The following is an 18,462-nucleotide window of genomic DNA, read 5'->3' as shown; positions in this document are numbered from 1 at the left end:
TGGCCAAAATGATAATTTCGGGAAAGACGTGCTGTGCACATCAGCGGTGGAAACGATGAAACGCAAAACAGCTGTGCGCATTGAATTCGTTTTGCTTGGTTACGTCAAAACCATTAAAATGGCTGCCGCACGCAACGTGGAATGTCGCGCTGACGTCGTCAGGCTGGTCAGGGAGAATCCACGTTGCAGCGCGAGAGCAGAGCAACAGCTCGGTCGCGCAAGGAAAATTAAACAATTGTACCTTAAACACACTGAGGAAGTATCGAGGAGTCAGCAAGCATCGAGGACACAACTGGAAACTTCAGAATGGAATTTGGAGTCACTGAGAACTTTTCCGGACAAAACGTCGAATTCTCAAAAATACTAAAATGTCAGGAAAACCGGACCGCCACAGGAGGGATCTTCTTCGAGGTTGGGGAGGCTGGAAGCTGGAATCGATCGTCGCCACTGAAAAGAAGTGGGCCCACACGACAGGTAGGAGAAGGGCTTTATTTAACATCCAACCACAGCAGCTCCCCGGCAGCAACTGCCAGGGACAGAATTATAAGCAGTGTTACACGCAGGGAACATTCTGAAATACAATGCAATGACAGGAAATGACAGGCAAGAGAAAACCCAACAGACAGGTAAGCCCAGACTTGGGTCCTGTGCTCTCCATGTCACTGGGGTCAAGCTAGCCTGCCTAATGAGGGGTGATGCCCCGAAACCGGTCTCAGGATGCTTGTTTCCAGTCCAGGGAGGACCTGGCCTGGCAGTTTGGGCTGGACTGTTCCCATGGGGAACAGGGTCAAGACTGATTTGCATATAACTGGGTCCGAACTGGAATGGCATGGGGAGCAAAACAAATTTAGGCCCAGATCTCTGTACTGGGGTAAATGTTTGATATTGTTTAGCAGTCTGTCCATCGATTGTTCTTTTTGCATTTGTCACCCTGAGTGGGACAGGTTGCCCAGATGTGGGTCCTGTGTAGGGGTGGGCGGACAACTCCATTCCACCCACGGAATGTGCGGAATTTTGCCTGTTCCGCGAAGTAGGCGGAGCAGGCAAATCTCCGCACACTCGCGGTGGAGCGGATTTGCCCTCCCACCCGCCTCCCGCCCGCACTAATAAAATGTTAAAAAAGAACAATTTAAAACACCTTACCTTATCAGCAGCGTCCTCGGGCTTCCCTCTTCCTCCATCGCGACTTCATTTTGGAAACTGCGCAAGCGCGGGAGCCCGCACATTTCTCGCGAGGAATACACATACGCGGGCGCATGCGTAGTTTTCAAGAAGAAGGCGCGCGGAAGAAGAGGGAAGCCCAGGGGTGCTGCCAATAAGTTAAGGTGTTTTAAATTGTTCTTTTTTAACGTTTTAATAGTGCAGGCGTGAGGCGGGCGGCACGTTGCGGAGCTTCGCGGAGTGTGCGGGGATTGGTTCCGTCTCCCTGATGCTCCGGGTAGCCTGCCATAACCACTACACCCACCCCTGGTCCTGTGCTCTCCATCCCACTGGAGTCAAGCTAGCCTGGCTGATGAGGGGTGATGCCCTAAAACCAGTCTCCGGAATGCTTGTCTCCAGTCCAGGGAAGACCTGGCCTGGCAGTTCGGGCTAGACTGGTCCCATGGAGAACAGGGACTGATTTGCATATGGTTGGGTCTGAATTGGAATGGGGAGCAAAAAAACACTGGATTTATGCCAGATCTCTGTACTGGGGTAAATGTTTGACATTGTGCAGCATTCTCTACATCAATTGTTCTTTTTGCTAATCAGGCATTTACAAACAGAAGAATGCTTTGTATTTTGGCTCTATATGACGTAAAAAGAAATATTTTTTTAAAAAAGCAACATTTGCGAGGACTTTAAAAACAGAGAGGGAGAGAGTGTATGCGCATTTTTGTCTGTGTGTATGTAAAAATTCCTCGTGAAATCCGACAGACACCTCACCATACCTAACTGAAAGCACCTGTACTCAACTATTTATCAGAAAAGACATTTATGAGGGGGTGTACACCCTTGCATACATGTAAGGAGATTTTGACTGTCTTGCCTTAAATTAAGAAATTCCGTATCCACTGCCTGCATAAAAGTGTGCCTATCAAAACTTTTTTTATCTCCGCCTTGAAAGATTAGTAATCATAAGAGTGGATACTTTATTTATTTAGGTACAGACCAAGAAGCTGATCACTCACCAAGATAAGATAAAACAAAAGCTACTTTAGTCTGGTTGTACAGGTTATAGGTTGACCAGTCCATAAAGTACAATTGGCACTTATTTAGGTATATGGCACATTTTGCAGGTTCCTTCATACATTTTTCAGGTGGTGCTAATGGGATAGCCAGAGGAATATTGACTCCTGGACTGGACTCTGCACTGCTTCTCCTCTTGATCCCAAATGTGGTACTGATTGCATTAGGAAGGAAAAACAGGGTTTTTTCTTTAGTGTTAAAGGAGGCTTCTCCCCAAGGTTTTAATACCCCTAGCCATTTTTTGTCCATGAAGGACATCTACTCATTGGGACAATGACTGTATTTCTCTTTGTAGGTTTCCTAACATGTTGGCTAGGTCATCGTATCTAATCTCTCGATAATCCAATTCATGCAGACAAGATGTTTAAGTGTGCTCACTATTCTGTCAAGATTAGCACTAACTTCTGTGTGTTACTGCCTGATCTCATAGGAGCGAGATGGTTCTTTGAGATGAAAGGTCCAGACTCCTGCCCCAAACTTCTATGCCCTTGCAGAACATGTGCAGTTGACTCTGGAGTCTGGAAGGGCAAAGGGAAATGGGACGAGAAATAGAGGAGATATGTAACTTCTACACAAGTTTTGTATTTTCAGCTTTGTCTAATCTGCTACTATGCCTTAAAAGCAATTCACCAATGTCAAAATGGCTTGCAGTAAACAACTAAATAAAAGAGCAGATGTGGAATTGGTTCCAAACCTGGGGTTGCTTTATATACTTAACTAACCTTCACAAGTTTTCTCCTAACTTTATTCAGAAGAGTACCCTCAATTTATATTCCCTTTTTCCCCAAAACCTGCTGATAAAATGTGAAACAATCTCCTGCATAGTAGGTATTCAAGTAAACCCTTTATGGAAGATTGATCCATTTTTATCATACCTCTACCGTCTTTTTTACTAGGAACAGCCCCTAAGAGTTCATAGGTATAACAACCCCACCAACGATAAATGACGGTTTTGATTTTCACAGGCATTAATTCTTCTCACCACTAAGTGTTCTTAATAAAAATGCATAATTCGTTTATTTATTTATTTATTATTTATTTAGAGATTTGTAAAGCGCCTGGTGACCCGGAGGCATCCCCGCGCTGTGAGAGCTTGAGTTGGCCGAGAGGGGAGAAAAAACTTATTTAGGGAAAAGCAGAGTTTTGAGCTGCTTGCGAAAACGCAAGTAGCAGGGTTCCAACCGCACACTGCGGGGAAGCGAATTCCAGCGTGTGGCTGCCTTTACTGAGAAGCGGCGGCCTCCAGTGCGTACCCTCCTAAACTTAGGGACATTTGCCAGTCGCTCATTATCCGAGCGCAGAGATCTCGAGGCTTTGTACGGGGTAACCATATCTCCTAGGATCGAGGGGCCTTGTCCATTGAGGAGCTTGTGAGCGATGCACATTGCCTTAAACTCGATCCTCTCTCGCACTGGCAACCAGTGAAGAGCCTTAAGCGCTGGTCTGGCAGAGGTTCTGGAGGGAAGACCCATCAGCATCCGGGCAGCCGCATTTTGGGTTCGTTGTAGCTTGCCCAGAGTGGCTTCAGGGGCTCCTAAATAGATGGCATTGCTGAAGTCCAATCGTGCCAGGACCAGTCCTTGAACCAGGAGTTTCCTAGATTGAAGGGGGAACAAAGGAAGGATCTTGCGGACTGACCGCATAAGTCCAAAGCAGGTTCCAGCTGTTTTAGTTCCCTGGGTTTTCATTGACAAGTCCGGTTCGAGCCAGACCCCCAGACTCTTAATTTCTTTCTTGGGGGCGGGCACCTCACCCATAGTATCGGGCCAAACAGATGATGGAATTGCTGACCACTTCTTGCCCATCAGCATAACTTCTGTTTTGGACCCATTGAGTTTGAGTGAGGACTCGCACATCCAGAGATGGATTTTCTGGAGGCAGTGCAAGAGATTATCTGGGCATTGATCAAGATGTGAGAGAGAGACGACCAATTGCGTGTCGTCCGCATAACTCACAATCTTGATGCCGAAGGGGTCAACTACATCCTCCAGGGGGGCCATATAGGCGTTAAAAAGAGTGGGACTCGTAACCCTTATTAATTCAGTAGTATACATTCCTTGATTCAGGAGTTTGCACAACAACTAGATTTAATGCAAATAGTTTCTTGGAGTAAATGTTGTCTTTAGTATGTACATATAATTAAAACAAGTTTGCTCTTGGAATCGCAATTGCTACAGGTGATTGATGCCTTGAAGCGGTTGATGGCCTTCTGGAACACTCTGCAGCTCTCCCTCATCAGCAGAAATATGGTGTCTAGGATGGTTGTTCTTCCACGTTGCCTGAATGTGCTCCCACTCACTGTGCAGTAACCCCGTTAGGGTGTTCAGGCAGCTGAACCCAGTTCCGGTGTCCCTGTATTGGGAGGGTCATCGCAGCAGAGTAGCCTTGCATATTCTTATGAGGTGGTATGAAGGGGGGCGGGGGTCTGGAAGCCCCCAGATTGGATTTACATTATTACACAGCGCACCTGCAACATGCGACCTGGTGGATGGATGAGGGAGATAATTGGGATAAAGACTTCTCCGGGGACGTGAATCCAACCAGATAAACTTCAAACTGCTCTGATGAAGGGGTGGGTGCCGCTGGCGACCTGCCATATGTGGTCATACAAGCATATGGCAGAGCTTTGTGAAGCGCATACTCAGGCATGCACTGTTTTATCGGGAACTAAATGTATGGATTCTCGCCCCAGTGTGAAAAATGATGGAAAACATCTAATTTCAGGCATGGAGAGAGGGAGGCTGCCAGGTGCTGGCAGACTTGTACCCAAATGAGACCTTCACCTCAGACAAACAGGCCTGTGAGGGTTTTGGACTGAGTCAGGGCCAATACCTTCAGCATGCTAGCCTCATGGACGTGGCCAGGGCGACATGGCTCACACAGATGACTCAAACACTCAACATAACGTTCACCTGCAGTAGCAGGCATCGGTTAATCTCATTATTGTATAGAGCTATGAGGGCCGACTCAAAGGGCCCATCCGCTAGGGCACTGCCTGCTTGGTATCCAGATTTGCTGACACCACTATGTGACAAGACATGGAAAGCAGCATGTGCAATAACGCACACAGTATCCTGCAATGCACATTTTAGGTTAATAAACTTTACCTGCACCGCATATACATGACTCTGAAAAGACTGTGCCAGATTCACCCAGACCGATCTGATGTTTGTCCTAGATGTGGCATGGAAGGAGCGAACTTTCTGCATTTTGCATGAGGGTGTTCCGAGGTGCACCAACTTTGGACCCAGGTGGTCGAGCAGGCGAAGGGTGGAACTGGTCTCCGGGTGGAGTTAACCCCTCTGCACTGCCTACTGGGGCAAGTCACAAAACTTAGACAAATGCAAGATGGCATGCAAATTATTGCAATTTCTTCTAGCCTCCTCAGTGGATGATTGGTTGAGGGATGTACATGAGTGGTTGCTTGCGGAGGAGGCCCACATGAAGGATGAGAAATTAGAAGAAGATCCCAGGGACCTCTGCAGGGATTTCCTAACTCTTGATGTAACTGTGAGTGATACACATGAATTGGACACGAGCGGCAGTGGGATGGACAATGAGGAGAGTATATACCCTTGATGTGACCATTCCTAAGCTCCCAGATATACAGCAACTGGTACTTGAAATTGTTTAAATCTACTGTTTCTTTATTTATATCTTGTACTCGGATCCCATCAGACCGCATGCTCGCAAATGTACACCCACTGTGACTTTATTGAAAAATACCAAATAAAGATTTAATTTTTTTTATAACAAGTTCATATTCAAAACTTCAACAATTTCTGTGCTCGTTCCTTACAGTGCTTTTCCTGTGTCTGGAGATTTTAAAACAGGTAAGGTTAGGCCTTTCATTTTAGAGAACTAGCACATTTCCTTCCTTATTTTTTTGTCCAGCATAGAGGTGAAACATACATTTCTGGTTCTTTTCTTTGCAGATTCTTTCTCATGAGTGGAAGGGAGTGGATCCGCTCTCAGGGAAGTCTCTGAATAGTGAACACGTCTTTGAGCACGGGCGTGGTATAAATAAAGATTCCCCACCCAAGATGGCACCCAAATCTTGCAATATTTAGCCAAATCTTGTCGGGCTTGAACTCCACAGAATTTGGCAGTATTGAGAATATCAAAGGATGCAGGTAAGGCGTCCCCCAAGGTCTTGGTGTAAAAAAAGTGATCACCAACCATGGTTCTAATGGTAAAAATCAGTTAAATTCACAAATATTCTCGAGATTATGCTGGAGTACTTGACATTTGGAGGCATGACTGATTCTAATGTTTGTAATGAAGCATATAATAAGTTCTTCCGTCCTGGGAATGTGGTTCTTCTGTGCTTGGGATGTGGTGTGCTGGCAGGCCCGATAGGGAGTGAGTAACAAAGAACAAGGACCGTTGTGCATATTGAGAAATCCTTCACAGGACAAAATTCAAAGTCAAAACCATAACGTTTTTTTCAAACCTAAGAATCATTACAGAAGGCAAAAATAATTAGTTAGTTAGCCAGAACCAAATAAGAATCAACAATGCATCAAAAATATACATTTTGCATGAGGTAATAAATATGGTCATATGCCAAGCACGTAAATAGCTAGAATGAAAACATAGTTCAGCAAAGAACCAACACAAATCTACCCAGTTTGTAGGTCAACGAAAGTCTAAATATAAATCAGCAAGAGGACTCACATGAATTCTACCTCAAAGCAAAAGAACAAAGGGGGCGATTACGATGTTGTGCAGAAACTTTCCGCCCAACTCCTTCTTGGAATCGATTCCGACCGACTCGCGACTGGCAGTTCTGCATGACCGATTACGATGTTTCCAAACACTGTTTGGTCGGACTCCCATTGTCGTTCATGGGAGCCCGTGTACCAACTGACAACACTAGCTACTATGGGGAAAAGGGGTGTTTGCGGAAAACCTTGCACCATGTCACGGGCATTGATGCCTGCCACACAGTGCACAGCTTTACAGGGGAGTCCCTTGGGTACCCACACGGCCCCAAACTGGAGGCCTCAAGATAAAGGGTGGTCTGCGAGCGCCCCCCAGAGTCAGTTTCTGACAGCCTTTTCGTGTCGAATAGTCGGACTCGGAAAGGCGGTTGGAATCCGACATCGTAATCGCTCGGTCGGAAACGCTGTCTGTAGAGCTGTACGATTCGGCTCCGACCGACACGTATTCTCCAAGAGCCGGTCGGAAATGATTCGGAATGACGGAACCGTTCCCCTTCCGACCGGGAACATCATAATCTGTCAGGTGGAATTGAATCCGACTGATTTCGGCAGATGGATTCCGACACAGTCTAGGGGAATCCGACTGATGGTCGGAGGCTTTCCGCACTACATCGTTAGAAAAAAGTCTAACGTGCAGACTGCTTGGTTTAAAAGTCAAAGAAAGGCCAACAGACATCCTAAAAAGGGCACTTGACAGACATGGTGAGAATCAGCCTAATAGGGCTAAACTAATAAAGATACATAACAGGAACCAGTCAACATTGAAGAAATTGTGGTACATGAAAAAACTATAAGAAAACACCTGCATTATGAATATTTGATCTCCCTTTATCCTACAAAAAAGAGAAATTGCATTGTACTATTGAAGCAAACAAGCCATTTAAGCAATGAATAACACAGAGTTGTGGCCTGGGGTGCAGGCAGTGAAAATGTTACTTGTGCAGCATATCTCCTGCAACAAGGCTTCCTTCTCGAGGTAAATTGATTACATTTTATGTGCAACTTCATCAGCACCATGAAAATGACATCTAGTTTGTTTATTTTCTGAAAGATGAAAACCACCAGCTAGAAATGTGATTGTGAAAGCTCAATAATGGAAAATAAAAGCAACACTTTTTCTTCAGCAGCTTTGAAATAGATGTCAGTGCAAGCAGGCTGAGGCCCAGTAATATCAATTTGCTGCCTAGTTATGCTGATCTAAACACAACTAAATAAACATTATTTCAAATCATTCTAAACACTCTCTCACATGAGCGCCATTGAATCAACCACTAAAACGTTTCACTGATGTCACACTGAAGGGTAACTGCCGGATCAATTTCCTTAAAAATCTATGTATGCTGACTGATATATCTATTCAGTTGGTTCACATCTTCAACCAGTAGCAGTTTGGATTTTGGTTGGCATAAAACATGCTCATTGTATGTTAGGAGATACAGGCTAGAGCAAAAGTAGCTGTCCCCGCTAATCCAGCATCTATATTCATGAGGGCCACAAGTCCTGCCCCCAGGACTGAGAGAGATTCATCGTCAACCTCAGTGATGCAGGCGGGACAAGTCCCCACAAAGCAGGGCAAAATTTCACCTTAGGCTCTTTACATAAAGTTTGGATGCTGCCATAGATTTGGGGGTTCGAATCTCTGAAGAGCAAAAATTACCATTACACCAGTCAATATTAGTCAATAATACTCTTTTCGTACACCTTATAGGCACTCAGTACCAGGATGGCAAATATGCCTGTGTTGAGCTCGGGCTGAAAGGCCACAAAGCACAGCATCCAGATGTCTACATCTACATTCTATCTTCATACACTGAGCTGACCAGTAATGTGCAAACACATATCTTGTTCCTGTAGGTGCCTTTAAAGTTGAGATACTGGTATGATTTAGAGTTTTGGTATCAGGGCAGCGAGGTGCGTAATACATACCCCAAGAATAAAAGGGACGTGTCCCTTGGGCTCAGGTAGGAGGAGTGGGTACTCAAAGCGTCAATCAGAGCCCACTCATTTTCTACAGTAGATCCTTTTACCCACTAAGTTATCTTACCATATAGGTTCATCTGAAACGTATTCCTGCAGTGAGGAGGGATCACCAAGTTGAGAGAGTTGCCCAGTTATCATGGGAATCCCTGTAGGCACCCAGGGATCCCAATGAGATGGGTTTGCAGGTCCTCATTTCCATGGGAACAGGGATTTACCTAGGGTTATGATTGGGAGAGTGGATTCTTGCATAGCACAATAACGGACTTCTGCTGAAGTTGTATTTTCTCACTCAGCTATCTTTCTCTCTTGATTCTGAGCTCTTCCACAGTCACTTTCTGCAGTTGCTGACCACTTTGAGTTATGAGAAATGTTGTATTGTCATATGGGCCTATATTAAGACCAAGGCACCATTGTGTGGAGTGCCTTCACCCACTGTTGTCATTGGCCAGCTAACAGTGTGTCCTCTTCCACAAAATGGAAAAGCTTCTGTACCCTGCAAGTTAAGGGATTGGTTGAATTCCTTTTAAAACCCTAGGTTTGCCAGCAGTAATGATAGAATATTGCAGGACAGTGTGAGGCGGGATGGGAAGGGCAGTACCACATATTCATGTCTTGAAGGATAGATTCTTCAAAGGGGCTCCAAAAGGAAGAGGGCATAGCAACCAGTGCTTAATTTGTGCCTGCGTTTGCCAGTGCTCAGCACCACCATTTATTTGTAAACACTGGCACGTATATATAAGAATCTACCACATGGTAACTATTTAATCTTTCTTTAAAAATAATAAAAAATAGGATTGAAACCTGCACCTTAAAGTGACACTTGGGTTGTGCCAGCTGTGGTGGATCAAGGTGAAATACCTTGTGCCCTGGCACTTCATTTTCTACAAATTAAGCACTTCAACAACATCTCACATAGAATAGTGCACCACATTGCTACACCATGCAAATTCATCTACTGACGTGTATCATTGATATGTGTGCTCACCAGGGCCGGCCTTTAGCGCGTAAGAGCTGAGCCCATGCCCAGGGCAGAGATTCTTGGAGGGGCACAGGCGTTTAGCAGTCTTCTTCCAACATGGCTCAAAATAAAAGTGCATTTATACACTGTTTCTGGTGGCTGCTGGTGCCCATGTCTGCATTTTGACTGCTTTTCTTCTCATGGCTCTACATTCTCTTGCACCCCTCCAATTTGTTTCTACATACAGTTACAGAGGACAAATGGGACAGGTGCCAACTTTGGTTTTGCCAGGATGCTCTGGGAACAAAGTCCAGCTCTAGTCCTCAGCCTGTGCAGGCGCTGGTAAGTCAGCCTTCTGTCCTTTATGGCAGATGATTTGACCTATGGCATGATCCATGCTGAATCCTGTCCTGACATACGACACGTCATGAGCCACGCCTGCAAAGCTGCCCGGTGCCTGAAAACAGGAAGTTTGAGAGAGATTTTAGTGGCGATGCAGTGCCTATCCAGGGAATGAAGGGTGCAACATACTTGGTGCTTGTCGTCTGCTTGACCTACAACACCGGAATTTGCCACTGATTTACACAATTACCAGAACTATATGTATACCACTTGCGTGCTTGGTGGCTTGAATATTTAGACAATAGGAAGGGAAACAAGGTTGAAATAAATAAATATATTCGGTATTCTTTACTTGCACCAATATGCAATACAGCATGGATAGCTTCTGTTGCGGAGACTGAACACCATTGTACCGCATTCTTCCCCATACACCAGTTGTGTATTACCAATGCAACTGTTTACGCCAATGTCAAAAAGTGCTGGAACCCTGTAGCTGCACTCACCTGCTTAGCTGATGGGATGAATTTACCGGGCTGTTTGGTGGGTTACTCTGGGATTAGGGTTGCGCACGAATCCACCTCCCAGGGCCGGCATTTTGTCACTGTCCCCTGGCCAGATCCAAATTTGGTGCTTCTTCCTCACACATATTTCGTCCTAGGAGTGGCCTACAACCTCCTTTAACAGATACACCAAAAGCAAATGACTAACTGCCCTGGCTTTGCAAATGCACGTTTTCTTTGCATCTAGGTACTTCTAGTCCTGTATTTACAGGACAAACAAAACTGCAAGTACTAGAAAACAAAGAGAAACTGTACAATCTAAGAAAATGCCACTAAACAAAGATCTAACAGTAATTTCACACTTGCCAACATTATGGGGCCGATTCCGATTTGGGAAAAAAAGCGTCCGTCCGAATCGTATCCGGAACCCTCTCCGTACGAATCGTGAACATGCCGTACGACCCGGCGAGTACGATCCAGACCGGGGTATGAGGACGCAATTCGTACAGCCCATGTCAGGTAAGGGCGATTCGTACGGACAACCACACAATCACATACACACCGTACAGTGCGTACACCCCATGATCGCAGGGGTACGCACTGTACCCCTGCGATCATGGGTGTACGCACTGTACCCCATGATCGCAAGGTGTATGCACCATACACCCTGCGATCATGGGGTACGGTGAGTACACCCCATGATCGTAGGGTACGGTACGTACACCCCATGACCGCAGGGGTACGAACTGTACCCCTGCAGACATGGAGTGTACGCACCGTACCCGGGGGGGGGCATTCCGTACTCTGCTTCTCCGAACGTTTTTGGTCTCCCGTAAAAAAAGCATCGTACCGTGCGTACCCAACACGAATCGTACTTGCTGGGTCGGGAAAACCTGCTTCGAACCGTACGGATGTCGCATACAGCGGGTTCCGAGGGAGAATCATACGGAGATTAGAGTCGTACAGTCTTTGTACGATTCGTACGGAGTCCTGCTCCTGGTAAGAATCATACTTCATCGTACGTACGGGGGAGGTTGCAGGGTACGATTCGTATGGGAAAAAGGCTCCGTACGGCTATTCGGAGTGGTTTTTCCCGAATCGGAATCGGCCCCTATGTGATCAGAAAAACAGAAGATTTTTCACTTTTAGAAAACAATAATTGCCATTCAGAGTTATGGAGGTTCTGCTGCTTTTGACTGAGACATTCACTTCCTGGCTGTTGTCCTGTTCGACCTCATCATCCTCGCTGGTAAGTAAAATGTGTATTCATTGGTATTCATTTTGTATTGATTGGTCGGGCTGAATACACAAACTTCCCCACTCTTTCCCCGTCTTTACCTGAATAACTTACGGTGAGTACACCCCATGATCATGGGGTACGGTGCGTACACCCCATGATCGCAGGGGTACGAACCGTACCCCTGCAGACATGGAGTGTACGCACCGTAGCCGGGGGGGGGCATTCCGTACTCTGCTTCTCTGAACGTTTTGGGCTCCCATAAAAAAAGCATCGTACCGTGCGTACCCAACACGAATCGTACTTGCTGGGTTGGGAAAACCTGCTTCGAACCGTACGAATGTCACGTACAGCGGGTTCCGAGGGAGAATCATACGGAGATTAGAGTCGTACGGTCTTTGTACGATTCGTACGGAGTCCTGCTCCTGGTAAGAATCGTACTTCATCGTACGTACGGGGAGGTTGCAGGGTACGATTCATATGGGAAAAAAGCTCCGTACGGCTATTCGGAGTGGTTTTTCCCGAATCGGAATTGGCCCCTATGTGATCAGAAAAACAGAAGATTTTTCATTTTTAGAAAACAATAATTGCCATTCAGAGTTATGGAGGTTCTGCTGCTTTTGACTGAGACATTCACTTCCTGGCTGTTGTCCTGTTCAACCTCATCATCCTCGCTGGTAAGCAAAATGTGTATTCATTGGTATTCATTTTGAATTTAATTGGTCGGGCTGAATACACAAACTTCCCCACTCTTTCCCCGTCCTTACCTGAATAACTTACAGCTCAGTTCTGCAGATATTTGTTGAGTGATTCATCATCCGTGAGGGTATCCTGATGCAGTGGCGGCCACTATTTACCGGGTGTCGCGGAGCGAGAGGAGGAGTGGGGGAGGGGGTATAAATCAAAATAAATAATAAAATAAAAACTACCCTCAGGCGGCCGCCGCGCTCAGTCTGCTCTCTGCCACCTCTCGCTCCTCGGAACCGGGAACCAGGAAGTACCCAGGCTCCTGACTCCTCTAGCCAATCACAGCACTGCAATGCAACGTTGTGATTGGTCTGAGCGCCATGGTTCTCTGTTCAGACAGGGAATGGGGGCCTGGACATTTTCTGTACCCAGGCGGTAATGCAGTCTGGGTGCAGAACAAATAAAGTGTGCATGACTGTTTGGCTGGCCCACGAGGGCAGGCCAAACAGTTATTCCCACTTTAGAGTGGAGCAACCACTCCTCCTCCTGGCCCCTGCTCAGGGAGTCCAGCCCCGCCTCACCAGGAAACAGAAAATTTAAATGATAATAACGCTGGTTGTTATCATTTTAATTTTCCTTTAACTACTGCTTGGCTTAGCGGAGGAACTGCCACTGCCTTGATGCTGTGCAGGTGTGGACTCTGTGACTGCTAGTCGAAGACCCAGTTTTTCAGCTTTTTGCGGATTTCCAAAAGGGAAGATTAGCTTCCAGTGTGAGGCGGGAGGTAGTTTAATGCTATGGGTGCCATGTAAGAGTAGGCCCATATACTTCACTTTTGGTCTTGTTTGGAGAAGGTACACTCGCTTTTCAGTGCATTGCGGACTCGCACATACTAGCGCTGTGTTGAAGGAGCGCTGCGCATTTTTAAAAACCTGTTGTGTATCTCTGTTATTTTTTGTTTCTTAATCCCTGCTTTTAACTTTGGGTATTTGCCCTCTTACCTGCATTTAAACTGTTGATCCACCGCTGCTTTAGCGGGTCCGGTTCTGAGGGCTTAGTAAATAGTTGAAAATCGGCCGCCATCTTGGGAGGGGTGGTGACGCTTTTGGGCGCCATCTTGAGCGTTCTAGTGGTGCTGCCTACACGTGGTAGCCCTACTTAAGGCGGTTTGTTTACTGGCTCTGCCTGGAGAAGGTACACTCGCTTTTCAGTGCATTGCGGACTCGCGCATACTAGCGCTGTGTTGAAGGCGTGCTGCGCATTTTTAAAAACCTGTTGTGTATCTCTGTTATTTTTTATTTCTTAATCCCTGCTTTTAACTTTGGGTATTTGCCCTCTTACCTGCATTTAAACTGTTGATCCACCGCTGCTTTAGCGGGTCCGGATCTGGGGGCTTAGTAAATAGTTGAAAATCGGCCGCCATCTTGGGAGGGGTGGTGACGCTTTTGGGCGCCATCTTGAGCGTTCTAGTGGTGCTGCCTACACGTGGTAGCCCTAATTAAGGCGGTTCATTTACTGGCTCTGCCTGGAGAAGGTACACTCGCTTTTCAGTGCATTGCGGACTAGCGCATACTAGCGCTGTGTTGAAGGCGCGCTGCGCATTTTTAAAAACCTGTTGTATATCTCTGTTATTTTTTATTTCTTAATCTCTGCTTTTAACGTTGGGTATTTTCCCTCTTACCTGCATTTAAACTGTTGATCCACCGCTGCTGTAGCGGGTCCGGTTCTGGGGGCTTAGTAAATAGTTGAGAATCGGCCACCATCTTGGGAGGGGTGGTGACGCTTTTGGGCGCCATCTTGAGCGTTCTAGTGGTGCTGCCTACACGTGGTAGCCCTACTTAAGGCGGTTCGTTTACTGGCTTTGCCTGGAGAAGGTACACTCGCTTTTCAGTGCATTGCGGACTCGCGCATACTAGCGCTGTGTTGAAGGCGCGCTGCGCATTTTTAAAAACCTGTTGTGTATCTCTGTTATTTTTTATTTCTTAATCCCTGCTTTTAACGTTGGGTATTTTCCCTCTTACCTGCATTTAAACTGTTGATCCACCGCTGCTTTAGCGGGTCCGGTTCTGGGGGCTCAGTAAATAGTTGAAAATCGGCCGCCATCTTGGGAGGGGTGGTGACGCTTTTGGGTGCCATCTTGAGCGTTCTAGTGGTGCTGCCTACACGTGGTAGCCCTATTTTAGCCAGTCCTCGAGCGCGCAGCGGTACCGCGCAGCGGGTGCGCCTTTCGCTGCGCCTGAGTCGTGCCAGAGTCCTGCCCATCTGCGCCCGTCAGCGCTAAGGAGGTGTTAGGCGGGGCTCCACTCTATCCATGAGATTTTTGTCTGCTTCCAGGTAATGTCTCAGTTGCGTGGTTATACTAGGGATGAGTTGCTGGGCATCAGGCAGTTGGTCCCTGGCTGTTTGCATGGACTTGTCAGCCCTTTGCGTGGCCCGTTTGTATGTGCCTGTGGTACTTGGTCTCTTGATGCCCCCTCTCTGCCTCTGGCATTGATGGGCTCTCCCTTGGCCAATCCACCTCGTCCTAGACCTTTGGTCTCCCGAGATATTACTATTTGGAATCTCAACATTCGATCCCTTTGGAAACATTACTCAGAACTCCATGACCTTATAAGAGATGAGACACCTGATATATTTTTTATGACTGAGACATGGCTTCAGGATATGGACACGACAGTTGTTAATCTTGCTCTCCCCCCTGAGTACTCCATCTATACTCACAATCGGGCATCCAGGGGAGGCGGTATTGCTTTTGGCTGTGAAATCCTGTTATCCATGTGACTGGAAGATAGTCGACCTGGCAGGATGTGAAAGTGCGTGTTTTAATATCTCTTTTAGCCATCATTTCACCTTTTCTGGCCTCCTTATTTACCGTCCTCCTGGTTGCTTTTAGAAAGGATCTCCCGGAATGTGTTAGCTCCTTGGCAATAGGCTGTGCTAACTTTAGCATACTTGGAGACCTCAACCTCCATTTTGACTGTAGTCATATGTCAGCTATTAGCAGCACTCTGGCAGATTTGGAGGAACTTCAGCTTTTTCAGTTGGTCACTTTCCCCACCCATGTGGGTGGTCATACTCTTGATCCTTTATTTACCAATCTGACTGGGGTTAAAGTGGCTAGACCTTGTCCGGTTGCTTGGATTGATCATTTCTTAGTGAAAATTTCTTTCTTGATTAGAGAGCATCCTTTTATGCCTGTGGACAGATTAGTTCTTAAACGCCATTGGAAGAAACTCAATCTGGAGGATTTCCATCATCTCTTGGAGGTCAACCCATTAGGTCCTCTTCTTAATGTCGATTCTGGTTATGACCTCTTTTCTGAATGGGTTTCCCGGGCATTGGACGCACTGATTCCTGCTGTCTGGACTAAATGCCGCTCCAGAGTTCCCAGCCCATGGTACGACAGTTCCCTGCTACCGTTAAAAAAAGCTTGTAAACTGGCAGAAAGGGACTGGCGGAAACACTATGAGGCTGAGAAAAAAACGCTTTATTTGGCAAAAGTCAAAATTTATCACAGAGCTGTGTGTAGAGCCCGTGCGGCCTACTACTCTCAGGAATTTAGTAATAGTCCCAAGCCGTCCAAACTCATTTTTAAGGTCCTTAAGGACCTGACGGCTAATAGAGCCTCTATGGCAGGAATTTGCTCAGCGGCCCACTGTGAAGATTTGGCCATTTTCTTCATTGAAAAGGTCCAAGCTATTTACCGTGCTTTTCCTAGTGCTGAGCCGGTTGCTGAGCCTACTAACCTTACACCGATCATAGGTCATGTTTTAGACTCTCTCCCTAATCTATCCTCGGAGACATTTCTTGCGTTGGTCGGCAAGGTAAAATCTGGCTCGCCTACTGATCCTCTACGTCCAGCCCAGTTCAAAGATTCTGCGGACATCTGTCTCCCTCCTATGCGCCATCTTATACATCTCTCTCTTGTCTCTGGTGTCGTTCCAATTAAATGGAAACAGGCTGTGGTGACACCTGTACTGAAAAAGGCTACCCTCGACCCTCTCAAACTCGAGAGCTATCGCCCGATTTCTCTCCTTCCCTGGGCTGCTAAAATCACTGAGGCCTTTGTGAACGGGGTGCTGTCTGAACATCTTACCAGGGCAGGCATTCTGGATCCATCCCAGAACGGTTTTTGGGCTGGTCACAGCACTGAGACTGCACTGCTCTCTATGACAGAACACCTTCTTTCTGTGCTTGATTCTGGTCAGACTGCGGCACTGATACTATTGGATCTCAGTGCCGCGTTCGACACGGTCTCACATAGGATTTTACTTCAACGTCTTGGTGAGGCGGGAGTATCGGGCACTGCGCTCGACTGGTTCAGATTCTTCCTTGCTGACCGGACCTTTAAAGTAGTCACCCCACCTTTTGAGTCCAAGTCCTATCCGTTGGAGCTGGGTGTGCCGCAGGGTTCGTCGTTGAGTCCCACATTATTCAACCTTTATGTGAGACCGCTGGCGGTTGTCGTCAAGCAATGGGGCCTTACTATGGTCTCGTATGCTGACGAAACTCAGCTGGCGGTCGTCCTGAGTGGAGACTCCGACCTTGACGCCCCCAGATTCCGGAATGGACTTCTGGCGGTGGCCAGCTGGATGAATGCCAACTGTCTCCAGCTAAATGCAAAAAAAATGAGGTCATGATTGTGGGCAAGCAGACTGATCTTTGGGGTGATACATGGTGGCCCCCTGAGTTGGGTGTGACTCCCATCCCTGTTCTAGAGTTAAAAAACTTGGGGGTCTGGCTAGATCCTGCCCTTAGTTTTTGTGTCCACACTAAAAAAGTGGCGGCCACTTGTTTTGGCATCTTACGAGGGTTGAGACCTATTTTGAGGTTCTTTGATGCCTCCACCAGACAGCTGGTCATACAGGCTTCCATTTTATCTCGGCTTGATTATGCCAGCTCGCTCCTGTTGGGAGCCAATCAGGCCGAGATTGCTCGGATGCAGCGTGTCCAGAACGCCGCAGCCAGAGCCTTGGGGGGTTTACCTAGGTTCTGTTCTGCAGTTAGTACCATCCGTTCGCTGCACTGGTTGCCTATGGCACAGAGGATTCATTTTAAGACCCTGTGCCTCTCTTTTAAGATCCTCAAGTTGGCCTCCCCCCAGATTCTTCACAATCTTTTGGTGCCTTATGTGCCTTCACGATCTTTGAGATCTTTGGGGCAAAATTTGGTAGTAGTTCCTCGGTTTAGGCTGTGTAGGGCTGGAGGTCGGTCCTTCAGGGAGTTGGCCGCAAAATTGTGGAATTCTCTTCCGCTCCATCTTCGTGAAATGGATGAGCTCCTGAAGTTTAGGAGGGCCATTAAAACGCATCTGTTCCCTCACTCAGTTTAGCCTTTTTTTCTTTTTCTGCACTTTTTTTCCATAGCTGCTGTGTTGTGTTTGGTACTTTCTATGAAGCGCCGGGACGCCCCTTAGCTGGGGTAGCTGTGCGCTATAAAAGTGTTTTTAACATAACATAAAATAACGTATATTTGTTGGACCTGTGCAAGAGCTAGTCCCGCCAACCTGAGGTGTCTTGTAGGATGGGGAAAGTGGATCCTACTGTTGATGTATCCTGGTACAGTCTTGTGGAGTGCCACAAACACGAGGGTGAGCTGCTTGAACCAGATTCTCTTGTGTAGTGGAAGCCAGTGTAGTTTCTGGAGGTGAGGCGTGATGTGTTCTCGAATGATGAGAGACGTTTAATATGAGGTGGGCTGCTGTGTTCAGTATGATTAGAAGTATGCTGGTTAGGTGTTTGGAGACTCCGGTGTAGAGGCTTTTGCCATAGCTGAGTCTGCTGCTAATGAGGGCATGTTGTTGGG

The sequence above is a fragment of the Lissotriton helveticus genome, chromosome 7 (assembly GCF_964261635.1).
Source record: "Lissotriton helveticus chromosome 7, aLisHel1.1, whole genome shotgun sequence".
In the NCBI taxonomy this organism is placed as follows: Eukaryota; Metazoa; Chordata; class Amphibia; order Caudata; family Salamandridae; genus Lissotriton; species Lissotriton helveticus.
The sequence above is the reverse complement of the archived record's forward strand: the minus strand, read 5'-3'. Positions refer to the sequence as shown.